We start from the raw sequence: 14,719 nt of genomic DNA, 5'->3' as shown, positions 1-14,719 counted from the left end.
CAGTGAGAGATGTAGAGGGAGGAATTTATGAGGCTTCATTAGTAAAAGGAAATATTTTTCATTGTTATGGGTATTTTTCAAGTTCTGGGTATTAAATAATTTCATCATCAAAGGCATAAGGGAGAGCAGGAATAAAAACATTTAAAAAGGTTGCTGGCACTGGCTTATAGATAAAATCAAAACTGAATATGGAATGGTGTATTAGTGTCCAGCAATTAAGTATCTGTCCTTGAAACCAGAAGGGGACAAGTGCACCCTGTGTCTGTATGTATGTTCATCTTCCAAAGGGCTCTAGATGAAAAATTAATGCAGATTACTATGTTTTGTGACTTTTTAACAAAGTTAGAAAAATGTCCACCGGGTCTCTTTCATTGTACCTGTCCTGTGTCAGATACATATTTAAAATCACTGAAATATTTATTTTGGTAATAGTATAAAAAAACTTTATACAGTTTTATACAGTTCTTCAGATCCCTGATAATTTAGCTTTGTAACCCAACTATGCAATGATTTTGTTCAGAATTTTGCCATTGGAATTTGGTATTGCTCCTTGAAATATTTTAATTTTATTGGCGTCTAAAGGGTTGTATATCACAAAAAGTATTTGTTCGCAGTACTATGAAGTGCTATTGTTAATAAATACCAGGATTTGGTAATAATATACTTTTTCATGCCTTTAAACACAACAAAAGGCAGATTAACAGCATGTGAGCGTGCCCACTGTATCTTGCTGTTTGCATTTAATTGTGCCAAAAAGGTTTTGCTTTCTGCCAATGGGCAGCAGCAGAATGGTTTGTTCAGGGATGGATGCTGATCTGCCTGCAGTGAGTGAAAAGCAATTTGGGCTGAACCACAAATGTAGTCTGGTGGTTCCAATTCATGCCTCAAACAAGAGAAATCAGAATGTTCTGCTTGGGACACCTGCCTTGTGCAAAATGGAGCCACATCCTTGATATTTATGAGGAATCAGAGACATGTACTGTACATTCAATTTGTGACAGCAGTGCTCTGACAGAACTGGGACTGGACATCTACATTATGATGCAAGTGCACATGCTGAGGGACTTGCTTTTCATAACTACCCTGCTTTCTGTCATATGCCTTACAACTTGTCTGTCAAATACCGAAATATCAAATTTTTTTTTGTTACTGCTGAACAGATTTGGCGTAAACATCCATCTTTCAGGCTCTGGTGGTGAAGCATTCAATTAATTATTATACAATCAAAGATGAGTGGAGAGGCTGAAGTGCAGTTTTGAATGGCTGCATGCCCTCAAAGTGGCTGAGGCCTTTCATTGGCATCAATCATGGTTTATGTCCAAGAAACAGAGAGGTCAGACTACAACTGAGAGATCTGGAACTTTTTGGAGCACAGGGCCCAAATGAATAAACTGTGTTAGAGAAGTGCTGATCTTGGATTTTGCTTCCCTTGTCAATATCCTAACCTATCAATTGTGAGCTAAAAGCCAACACTGATCCTAGGTCAGCACCCTTGCTCTGACAAGGTTTTTGAATACAAAGTATTACCGAAGGCCTAGGAGGAGGAAATTAGTGGGTGACCAGCAATCCCAGCCAGAGCACTACATTTTTCTTTGTGCACTCTGCCATGGCAATCTTCCAGAAGGCAATCTCACCTCTCCAGGGAGGAATGCACCAGTGTCACACAACAGTTTAATCTCATGTCTGATGTCAGACACATGACTGACAGAGGGAGTGACGGGTTCTTTAGTTACCTGGTGAATAGAACTTCTCCCAAGCAAGCACAGAGGACTGGCAGCAGCAACAACAACAAAAAAAAACATGTTCAATCACATAAGCAGTTTACTTAGAAAATTTGAGAACTGAAGACTCATCTTACAGGTTTTCTTTTAGCAAAACACTGTAATCAATGACAGAAATAATTATCACGCAGGCATACAGACAGTAATCCTGGGGGATTCTCATAAGGCACAGTTCCACTTTTACCACTTAGAGATGAGATTCTGCAGTCACTGATTATGGACATCACTGTAAACATGTTAAATTGCATAAACAATTTACCTTTCTTTAAAGCAGGGGTCCCCAACCTTATCCGATTTTTCTTTTAGTCCAGCACTAAGACACCTGATTCTACTTATCAATGTCTTGATTGAAGACCATGATGAGTGAGTTAGTTGAATCAGGCATCGTAGTGCTGAGCTAAAACAAAAACCTGTACCCACAACGGTCTTTTTTGGATAAGATTTTAGGAAAGGCGGTGTAATAAATGAAATGATATGCATGCTTGCAGATGTTTATGTATTTTTTGGGGTATATGTTTTCGTATTTCCCCCCATAATGCATTATTTGTTTTTGTATAATCCCCCCCCCCCCCCCCCCCCCGCATCCCCACACTTTATTTCTCTCTTTATGAAACTGTCATTCTGTTTCAGTGTCATTTTGTGGTTGGTTCATCCTTTGTAAAAAAAAAATTTAAAAAAAGTACAAAAAAACATATTTTCACACAAAAAACTACTCATTTCTGGGATCTAAGGTGGTAGGGAGGTGCAGTAGCAGCATATGGCAACTTTATGGGCATATGAGACCAGATTAGTCCAGAAGCCAGTCTGGTTTGATGCCCTTAAACTGGCTAAGAGCGTTTGATTGAATCTACCCCAAATCCATATACTTAAAGTATTTCAAGTATTGTAATGATCCAACTTGTAAATAAACCTCTCCAAAACATTTTATCATTTTCATATTTTTCAAGTGTCATTACATCCCATCGTATCTCTTCTTGTGAGACTATTCAAGTGTAAAATGAGAGAAAAGGGGATGAAGCACATATTAATATTTATTATTTTAATATTGGATTTCTTCGTGATTTACACATTCAGTTGTGTTCACAACTGTCTGAGCATTTTACTAATTTTATGAACTTTGTTACCATTAAAGCACCTCTTGACTACATTAGAGCTGAGATATGAAAATACGCTATGCCGAAAAACATGTTTACATGGACACAGCTGTTTTTCTTCAGTTCTTATTTTGAACTCAACTTTTTCTTTTTTCCAGTCCAAATGTTTCCCAGGAGTTGCTTTTCCAAAAGCCAAAGCAATATTTCATGATTAGTGGCTTTTTTTTTTTTTTAAAAGGACATTTTTCTCAAACATTACTATAACCTTTCAGATGGTTAGAGAAAGCACACTTTGTCCTCTGGCAAAAGGCAAGAGTGATTTAATAAATCATTTTTTTCATGCGCCACGGATAAATTGATAAATTATTGCTGCATTTATGCACGAACCTGGCAGATCACGTGGTTTCTCACGTGTCAGACCACCGTCTCATGTGCCACACTTGTTACGGTACATCACTTGGAAAACAGTGCACCTAAATTAACAAGAAGTATGATGCATGAGAACATTACTGCCACATAAGTTGACAAAAGGTGCCCATCGATAATGTAATTTCAGAGGAGCCGAACGCGGCGAAGCCTACTTTCCTTTCATTTCATTTCCCAGATCGAGCCTCCCAGTAAGATGTCTTTTGATTTACAAGGTGAGTGCAGGGCCCGGTCCCTCCGGAGCCGGAATTGATTGCTGTTATATGGCTTTCTCCCACATCTGAATTCTCTGCATTAAGCTTTGGATACAGGTACTCCGAGAGCGCAGGTAATTAGTCCTGCGGCGGTTCGTTCCTGTGCCCGCGTCGATGGAATGGAATGGGGGAGAAGAAGAAAGAAAGAAAGAAAAAAAAAAAATCAGCACTTTGTTAAATTTAGCATGAGTGCAGGGATAGATGCACCTAATTCCCATCTGTGACATTTGCAGATTGCCTGTGAACTGTGCTGACGCAGAACTCAGAGGAAGCAGTTACACGCTGTCCTAAGGCCCCTGGCACCGGAAGCACAAGTACGGGTTATTACACCTTACACAAGGGGTTATGATTGAGGTCAGGCTTTCTGAAGCATCGAGGAAGAATGGGGAGGCTTGGCAGCCCCAGCTGAGATTATGAAACACAGAGCGTTTGTCGACTTTCGTTTAAAATGTGAGCACATCCTTTTTGCCCCCTGGAGTCTTCCTGTATGGGGGACATTTGGGTTGTCTGTCTTAGGAGGAGGGTTTGTTTCAGGTGTGGTATCGCAGTGTAGTTTTCACCAGGGTTTTGAGGCTCAGTGAGTAACTATGGTGATCTTTCAGGAGACCAGTAAAATAAAATCGCTTTGGTCTTGTAGTCTGAAAGAATCTGCTTATTGTTGTACCCATTTTATAATTGTACACATTTGTTTCTGAAGAGAACTATAGTTGGTTTACAGAGTGTTATAGGTTTCTGTTTAATCCCCTTTGGTACCTTTTGATCATGTGACATATACAATCCATACTTTGCCAAAGTTTTGAAATTGCAGTTGTTTTTACAGCCGTGGTGTGAAGGCCTGGAGCCATTCGTCTTGCCATATTAGATATCGCATCATTTTGAAAAGTAAGCTCGTCAGCAAAAAAAATTCTCAGTGCAATGGACGAGACAGTGTGCCTGTGACTGGGAGAATGCCCACTCCCAGGGGACATGTTTGCAAATGAGAATTTTTGTGGACTAAACATCTCGAATGCAATCGACCTAAATTAAGGCGCTTTTCTGTAATTGTAACATGCTCGAGGAATCATGAAAGTTAACCTGCATGTGTTTTTGTGGATCACAGCTGGCCCAGCTTTGATAAAAATTCAGATAGGGAACACAGGTAGCAGGTTTTCTCTCATCCTCTGATTCAGTGCATGCAGATGGAAGGCAGACTGGCTAACCTGCCTGCTGAGGTGGCGCTCATTTTACTGTGTTTGTTTCACTCCATGTTAATGCCTCCTTTCCTGCTCCTTTTGGTTGAGGAATCTGGCAGAAACATTCTGAACTAATCTAGATATGTCCTGCTTAGTAAAACCAGTATAGAGAGAGTTGTAGTAATCAAAGCAGGATTAAATAAAAGCATGAATGACAATTGCCTGATTCTTTTTGGATAAAAAAAGATATCATTTTGGGGAGTCTTCTTAGTTGAAGAAAACAGGACTGTATCACCATCCTAATATGCTTGTTAATACTTAAATTACTGTCAAAGTGGACGCCAAGATTTCTGCCATTTGAGCTTACATTGGGTGACGGGGGAACCCGATTCACAGGACTCAAATTCACAATTTGGGCACTCACACAGCTGGGACCAATGACACAATGGCATCTGCATCTTAGCAGTCTAAGGGCTTGCAAACACTGAGGCTGTTCCAGAACTGATAAACCCTGTCCCCTTGTGGCGTGCACATCAGGCTTAAGCTCCTACATATGTTTTAAAACATGAACATCTGCCGAGGGAAAGCCATAATCCTATAGGCAAGCCTGTTTAACGCTCAGAGTTTTCAGATATGACACAACCGCCCTCCCCCAATCCCCCCCCCCCCCCCCCCCCCCCGACTGGGTGCTCATTGACTTGTTCCCTCTCTAAGGTGCTTCAGGCAGGACCTCCAGGACTTCCCACAGGCTGAAATGGTGAGCATGGGCCTTGCCATGGAGGATTCACATTAGTGACTCCTCTCAAAAAATGCCCACTGATTGATCACATCTTCAGCTGAAGACCAGACAAATGAAGTACCATATAAAGGAGTACATCTGACCCAGTTCCTCTGACTTACATTCTTAAGATACCACTGCTCAGCTAGTGCTGCTAGCATGATTAAAAGGAGTAGGCTATACCAAGGTTCTGGGCCCTCACTGTCACAAGGCAGTGTGGACACAGTAAGCCTTAGAAATGCTGCTGAAAACTGTCAAATTATCCAACCAAACAAATCTTTCCACATTCAAAACAAACTGTGAAAGGCAGACCTACGTTGTCCTTGTTGTTGGAATATGGCTGGACAATTCTCTTGTAAATAGCTGGTGGTTGAAGTCAAAGGTCAATGGCTAAGCTACACTGTGAACAGTGACACATAGTTTTTATGTCTGTTTTTATTATTATTTGTTTATACAGACATCACACAGCCATTTCAATAACCATCATATAAAATTTATTTCAAGTGTAGTGAGGTCTGGTCAGGTTTATTCAGAACAATGGATTCAACAACCAATCAGAATTCTGTACGTCTGTAGAGCTCTACTTAGTGAAATAACATAAACACGACAATGGATTGGAAATAAAGGATATATCTTTATTGGAAATGATAATGAAAATGTGAATAGGCTCATTGAAAACAATAATTAGCATAAAGAGGAATAATATTATACAATTCGTAATCAGGGGAAATGATAATTCTGTGACAAGGTTAACCGTGCTACCATTTAAAAAAGGCTAGTTTGTGTTATGGCTTAATGACACCCTGCTGTACATTATGCGGTTAGTTCGTTTAATCAGTCTCATAAAATGAAGTTGTAACAAAGTAACACAAGGTCAGGGAATTTGCTTTAATGGTAACCAAAATATGCGTAATAGCAAAATAAACACAACAGTAAACAGTAGTAAAACGACCCAACCAGGTATTACAAGTTTTACGCTAAGGCCCTGTTCACACGTATATGGATTTTTATGAAAACGTAGTTTTTTTTTTTTTGAAAAAGAAAAATTCCACCCACACGACCGGCATTTAAAAAAATATCTCCGTCCGCATGAGAATGCTAAAATGATTGGCGCATGCGCAATACACCAATTGCCATGGTAACAGATGCGCGAGTTGAGGTCATGACGTCAGCGTTTTCATAAAGCTCTGTTTTTCTTGTCCACACGAAGACCGGAGTTTTGAAAAATCTCCACCTTGGAAGGCGTTTTCAAAAAGCTTTGTTCTCAGTGACCTAAAACAGTGTTTTTGTGTGGACGGGAGGCTAAAACGGAAGGAAAAAACTATGTTTAAAAAAAAATCCGTATACGTGTGGACAGGGCCTAAGGTTTGATGTCAGTGTTAAACATGGTGACGCACTGCGGTGGGCGCATGTTAAAAAGCCGCAGTGTGCGTTTTAAAAACGAAATTTTAAAAACCGGTTTGCTGCAACACACTCACTGTACGCGTGGCCAACTAACAGGGCAGTGCAGCTGTAGGCTGTTAAATTCTAGCCATGGGTTTTACTTTGTTTTAAATGTTTTAAATCGCAACATTACAGTGCTAACAAGCACCGTTTGTAGCTGTGAGCCACTGTTTCCTGTGCAGAAGGGAAGACATTTTTTTTGGTTTCAACCATGCCTCCTACAGCATATATGAGGGAGTGTTCACCCTTCATTTTGGTATTGTTGGTTGGATGGAATTTAGGCTGGTCAGAGTCAGGAAAGTAGCAGTGGTAATAGTGTGTGGGTTGTCATTGAAAGCCCTGTACATGTTATGTCTATTTTTTGTTTTGTTTCTTTAGTAGTGTCAGTTGTGTTTATTAGAGTTTAGTTGTTTATTTGTTTTGATACCTTTCACCCCCCCTGCACTGTATATAGCCCTCACCTTTGCCTGCCCATCTGGAGAAATAATAAAACTACTTGGGCACTTCATTCATTTGTCTGGGCTCAATATTTTGGAATTTTGCATGGCTGTGACACAGCCTCACCACAAAATAATAGTTGGTATGGCTAAAGTAAGGAGTTGTAAGGAGTTACATTCAGACCTGTATAGTATGCATATTGTGACTTGAGGGTGAATGCAATCAGCTGTGGCTTACTGAAATGTGTTGGCATAACAAGAAGCATCATGAACACAATTTATTGAAACACTGCACATCAGAAATGGTTTTTTTACATTTCTGCATTCGCCATTGTGTGCTCTACACCTTAGTTCTTGGGTCAAACAATTATATTTGTTTTCAACACAGGCAAACAAAAACAAAAGAAAAGAAAAGAAAAACATGCCCTTGGAAAATATTGAATTGTGAGAGAAATGGTATTTATGAATTTTTCAGAAGTATAATGCCACTGCAATCGAGGGATAAGCATAACATCAGATTTCGCAACAAGATGAAAACATCAGCTTTCACAACAAGATGAATACATATTGGTCCTTGCATTTACCGTACGCAAGGACCAATATGTTACCGGGGTACCAACTACCAAGTGCTGTACTAGTCCTGGACAGCCACAAGGTCTGGTGATTTTGGATTTCCCCTTAAAAATCAGCAACCACTTTAAACCCCCCTCCACCCCCACCCCCCCCACCCCCCACCCCCCCAAAAAACAAAACAAATCAATTGTGTAAGCAACTGCTCAAATAATTGCTGGTCAACGATGAAAACCATTGTGCCCCGTAGCTCTCCAGCACCAGTGTTGGGGACCTCTGATTTATAGCAACCAGTTTGCAGGTCAGCAATAACTGAATGGATTACCGCTCATGGAAACACCATGAGTAAACCAGTTTGCTTACCCTCTGACACATTTCTGCAGGCATGGCATTTTCAATGCAGAAAAAAAGTTATGTGGTGTTAAAACATAAATATATATCGTGGCTGTAATGTCAGTGCTGGATGATTTAATGATGTCTTTCACAAACACAAAGCAAATTCACTTTATGCATGCCTGATGACACGGCTGCACAATCTGTAATGTATTTGTAATGTAGGCTTGGTCAACTTAAAACAAATCATAATTAATTACATGTATTTGTCATAAATTCACCACTGATCTGTTATGCACATTGATGTATAATGTACTGGCAACTGATTTATAATTTATTGTATGTAATATATTTATATTTGATATGTAATGCATTTCTAACTGGTTTAAATGGGCATACATTTTTTACCAGGGAGGACAGTTATTCTGAGCACTATACATTTTGCTCTTTTTTTCCCCCTCTGTTAATCTTCTCTGATCAAATTTTGTGACTTTGCAATGCACAGCGCTAGGTAAAATATGTTACAGAACTCACAGCTCAAAAGGCAGCTCACCGCCTGCTCGTCTAAATGAATAGGAACACAGAGTCATCGAAACCCGAATTTAACTTCTTGTGAAATCAAGGCAGCCCTGTGACAACTGAACTACACTCTTCCTCCTAACAGAAAATCCACCAAATGGGCCATGAAGCAATTTTTGACATAAACTTTATTTAGCCATGACAGCGACGATGAGGCTTCGGTGACGTCTGGAATGTTTATTTTTGTTTCCTTTACAGAACACTCTTACAGAATTAAGACAATGAGTTTTTATTTAGTACGTCTCCTCACACATTAAAATAAAATGTATGGCGTTAATTCAACTCTAACAGAGTCCACAAGGTACTATATGTACTCTGTAAGAGTTTAACACTGAACATTTTGTTGTGCACTTTGTACAGTAAGAATGCGAATTATTCCTCAATAACCACAGGCCATGGGCTTTAAGTGCAGAGGCATTTGCACTTCTGTTCCGTTCATACTGCTGTTTTCCAGGACAGATCTACTCACCATGGTAACCAGCAGGTCTCAGAAAAGGCCACACCATCATGCCATACAATCGGCCCTGCTGGAAGCTGCTACAAGAACAACAAGTACGGCTATAAGTAATCCATCCTTTAACATGGCTTCTGTGCTAAAAATTCTCTGAGAGACCAGAAACATTTTATTTTATTTTTTGTGTAGGAAAAAAGCAGAACTTCAAAATATACTGCTCAAAGATGTGAAAAAGAGTAAGAATAAAATCCAATTTACTCCTCTGCCCATTTTTTAACTTTGAACTTTCGATCTTTTGGAACACTTAATGGGAATCATTGAATCTCTGTGCATTTTATAGTATTAAACCTTTACCATGTGCTCCAAAGTGATGAATGCGTACATGACCTTAATATAACACTGTGCTGTCAAAGAAGAAAAAAAAATTTTAAAAAGAGGAAAAAAACAATTAGCTTCATGGAAAAATAAAAGATTACCTCAAGTGAGTTTAGGCAGGCTAAACTACATCATTGCTATTCGATGGTATACAGCACTGGCACAGATTATGGAAACACTGTGTTTAGAGAAGTTTAGTACATTTATCTGTACCCGTTCATCTGTTGTTATTTCTCTGAGCTATTTTCATCTGTAAAAATGCATTAGATCTTCTTGAACTTGAACTTTTATGTATAGAAATACCAGACAAATTAACACCTGGTTAAGCTTATTATAACATTTCCAACAAAAAGATACATTATGCAGCTCATTTATGTAGGTATGAACAATACATATTGTGCTGGAACTGTATTTTTTCCCTACCCAACACTGACACTGTATAAGGAGCATACAGGGCCATACAGATTTGGATGGAATGGATTACAGATATATAATATAAATCATAAAAAATAATAAATATTAACATCTCAATACAGATCTACCAATGGCCCACCCATCTGCACTTTGTTTTCACTGGTTGTAGGAGTAAAATGTTGATTAAACAAAAAAGAAAAGAAAAAAAAAGTAAGCCATGACTAATAACCAAATTAGATTAAATAACCAATAATTAGATTAGATAATCTGGATTTCCCACTGACATATAGCTAGACTACAGTCTGTAAAACGAACAAAACATGTATACCACAGCTTTTTTTGCGGACAAAAGGTTTTATGATAAAACTTTCCAATGGTGGCTTACGCAGGAGTTAACTATAGTACTTGCTGGATACGTGCAGCTACTGCATATCTTTGATATCTGTGCACAAATCCCCAAAGTGCCCACTTTAAGAATAACATTTAATTGAGAAATCTGAAGCATGGAGAGTGCAAGAAGCGTGAACAATCCCACTCGTATTTTATTTAAGACATAACCAGATATCATAAATAGTGTGCTACAGGAGAAAAACATTCATTCAGTCATGGCTGCACGCGCATTACTGGGGTTCAAATTTAAGTTCATTTGAGATTTATATATCACAGGGGTGTAAGACAGCACTTTAAACTGACTTAAGCAATGTTTTTGGTCTCAGTTGTTTTGAGAAATCAAGCATAAGCAGGAATTGGGAAATGATTTTATGATTACATAAAGAACATTTTTATAAATGAGGCCCCAGGTTAGTGGATCATTATGTCTCCCGGTACTAAAATAATGAGCCTATTTTCTGTATCTGTCCAATAATAAACAAAAAAATGGAAGTCGGCCACAATTATATTATATTTTCATCTGAAAATTATACCCATAGACTGGAAAATATCCAGGCAGTTCATATCTGCCCACTGAAACACAGAAATAAGCAAAATGGAAGAACTCTTCACCCCTTCTCCAGAAGCAGCTATGCTGCAAAAATAAAAGGAAGATATGTTGTTTAAGTATTTTAAGTAATTAAATTGAGATCTCATGACCAGTTACAATAAATAAGGAAATGATTGATGCGCAACAAAATTTTCCTGACTTGAGTGACAACTCATTAAAAAAAGAATAACCTTAATATTCGCAATCTTTGGTGTGTGCTAATATTTTTTATTAAAATGACAAATTAAGAGGACTACTCACTTGCTTACCCTCCAGAAAATTCAGGATTCCTTAGAGACTGCTTCTTGCATGGATGCATGTAAGCTTAAATTTTGAATTTCCTTTTGTGTATAAGAGAGACAGGGGCCATGGTACCAATCTGTGAAGGCACAATGCCCAGTGATGGCCAAACCATTGTAGAACTCAACTCTTCTGAACTTCCGGCAGAGCTGCAAAATTGCTTGTTTATAGAAATGCGTGAGAGCAGATTACATTTGGGCGGAACGCCACTGTAATTTTCTCTCCCTATTCTTTTCTCTTCTTTCAGACCCGAAACAATACTGCAAGACTTTTCTGATAAATTGTACACTTTATTAACTTCTGTGCCAAACCCGAAGGGCAGTAAATTATCTAGTATCTTCGGTGTAGAATAGTGACCTCTGTGAGCTTTACCAACACACTTGAGTGTTTTAGTTGTAAAAACTCAAAGGGAAATGAGTAGGGAGACCACAGAGGAAAAACAAGCAATTTAAAACCTAGAATGCAATTTAGCAGGGAGAATCATAGCTCTGATACTTTTACAGTGAATTCTCAGAAATAACAGTGACTGACAGACATATTCTTCATTTGAATCCCAAGGATGCCAGAAAAGACCAATCTACTTGTGGGGAAGAAAAATAAATAATAAAATACAAACAGGATGTTTTTTTTCCTTTAGACCAAAATAAAGGCAAACTATTAGAGAAGCCTCCTCTTATTGTTAACATGCATTCTACAGTAATAACTGTGCATGGCATTGAACTGGCATAGTGTACAGCTATATCCAGGTATTCAAAGGACCCTTTCATTCCTTTTTCTTCAGCAGCAGAAATGTAGAAGGTAATGGAAAAATGACTAAATATCTACCATCTTCTATTGACGTCAGTCTCTAAATGATGGCAGAAACTAGTAAAAGGAAAGGAAGCATGAGAACCTCTCACAATAAAGTCAATTTCATCGGTATTAAAAATGCAAGTGAAAATTTATAAATAATACTTAAGAGAATTTCTTGAAACATGCTCGCTTATTATGCTCCTAAATAATTCATTCAACTATTAGTCCAACATTCGTTTCCATTTTCAAGGCTTTTCATTTTCAAGTCACAGACACAGGCCATTTTCAGTGAGCAACCCATTTTCTACTTAAAACGGGTTAATATTCAGTTTGGCTTAGATTTTCTGGCAATGAATAATAATCTTAATTATTAATTGATCCTCGAAAAGAAGAATGACAATGTAAATTGCATCTGCATTGCTTTTTAGTTCCTTTTGCAACAGATTCATATCGACATTTCTTTTTATGGCAGTCAGACGAGAGGAGCTTTTGTCAATTTGGGGAAAAACTCAAGATCAGCACAACTGGAAAACAAAAAAATAGATGTAGGGCAAAACATTAGCCTCATCCCTGATGACATTTTAGCTACATCAATACTTAGATTCAACTGCAATTACATTAAGACAGCTGAAAAACAGAATGCAGGGTATACAACAAACACTCACACAGGTTCATAACATTTCCCGCAAGGCACACAAGTATGTTCCAAAAAGCATGTCTACTTCCAGGTGAGCGCCAAATGACATATCAAAGCTCATAGTCATACGTGATTCACATCATGAATAACAGTGCCCAGATAACATGAAATCATAGAGTTGGTATGGTTTATAAACGATACAAATGCAATCCATAAGTGTTCAGTGACGTTCAATACCAAGATACCAACAAAGATAATTACTTGACATCAGCATGTCTTTGGTGTGGCCTCACTCTACTGAACAAGCAAAACCTGGACCCCCTTCAAAACAATCCTCTGCCTCAAACTGAGGGGAACATCAGCAAACTAGAAACTTGGTTTTCTGAGCTATTAAGGATAGGTGGTGAGCAAAGGGTGGTCTTTGTTTAGAAAGACTTGCAAAATGCATTTTGCAATAACAAAAATGCATTACACTCAATTTGTATCTTCAAATCTAAATTTTCATAGTTCAAAAGAAAAATTGTCAGTAGGTAGTCACAACCTGTTGGTTTTGGCAATGAATCAATTCCGCTTGAAGTTGACTAATGACTTCTGGTGTGACTAATATACCAGTTTTTAAACAAATGTTCTGTTTTCAGATGTAGTCATAAGATTCTATTTTCAGTTCAGTAAAAAAATCTAGAACCATGGTGCACAAAAATGATTTGACCACTCTATTTTGAAATTCTATTTCAAGCTCTTTTGACTGTGCCCTTCATTTAGATTCTGAATCGAACACTCTTTTCATTCCTGTGCAATTTTGCAATAAACCTTTGGAAAGGAATTAGCTGGAATCAATCATCCCTACACATGTCCCCAGGAGAAGATCCACATTACATTATCTGCTACAGTAAGAAAAGCACTGTGATGATCTTGGCCAGTGGAATTTTCAGATAAAAAAACAAGCACACAAGCAACTGCCATAACAGCAACAACAACCACGACAACAACAACAATAATAATAGTTTTTGTTGCTGTTGTTGTTGTTGTTGTTGTTTTCAAACACCATTCAGCCTGAACTGGATGAAGGTCGAAGAGATAGTGAACAAAGCCTTTCATTAGAAATCTCTTCAGTGAATGGATCTTTGATCAGTCTACAACCAGTGACACTATTCAGCTATTACTCATGAAAGAATAAAAAAAACTTCCACCTGAAGAGGTCTTTTCCAATGTAATGTTTGCTGCAATCAAAACAGCAAACATTTTTTTTTAAAAGTATTATTTGCAATTGACTCATTTGGAAATTGACTCACTAATTGCCGCACATACTAAAAAATAAAAACCTTGTTTATATGCCCGTAGATCTAAAAGACCATCACAGACGAAAGTTTGTCAACTTTGTTTGAGTTCTCCTGCTTACACTTGGACAGTTTAATAGTAATTGCAGAAGTTAACTATTACATTAACATTTCAGACGGCATCATTTTTAGTTAAGCACTGGCCTACAATGCTATTCAGTGTTTTGCATTCTTTAACATTCTATTGCACTGCCTTCATCAACACCTCATTTCATGCTGATTTACATACCTCTCTGTGGAGGACAAGAGCTGTTTCGCTGATGTTGTGCCAGCCTGAAAATATCAGCTATAGCCAACACACTCTCATCCCGCATGCATCCCACACAGACTTCAGAAAAACTGAAACAAGGTGTGAGATATCATCAGTGGCTGAGGCTCAGGAAAGAGTGATTAAAACTCATTCACTCATCACTCAATTCACTGGTGGGACACCTGAACATGGGTCATTTTGAGAGATCGGCTCTATGTAATAGCTGAATATACAGTTGAAGACAGCCTGCAAGTCACAAAGTTTTGACTGGCTTTTTTCTTTCAATTGCATCAAAACCCATGAGCACTAGCAGG

The 14,719-nt window shown here is 38.3% G+C and overlaps 1 long non-coding RNA gene across 1 annotated transcript in view; it reads left to right on the top strand.

Annotated features, from left to right (window-relative positions):
• The window catches only part of LOC118223147, a 93,650-nt gene extending 88,165 nt beyond the window's left edge, over positions 1-5,485 (top strand). Inside the window, exons 2-3 of the long non-coding RNA XR_004764407.1 lie at positions 3,789-3,875; positions 5,442-5,485. This is a non-coding gene — a long non-coding RNA (uncharacterized LOC118223147). The remainder of the gene's footprint in view (positions 1-3,788; positions 3,876-5,441) is intronic.
• Positions 5,486-14,719: the final 9,234 nt, after the last annotated feature.

This window comes from Anguilla anguilla, chromosome 3 (genome assembly GCF_013347855.1).
Source record: "Anguilla anguilla isolate fAngAng1 chromosome 3, fAngAng1.pri, whole genome shotgun sequence".
Taxonomy (NCBI): Eukaryota; Metazoa; Chordata; class Actinopteri; order Anguilliformes; family Anguillidae; genus Anguilla; species Anguilla anguilla.
The sequence above is the reverse complement of the archived record's forward strand: the minus strand, read 5'-3'. Positions and strand labels throughout refer to the sequence as shown.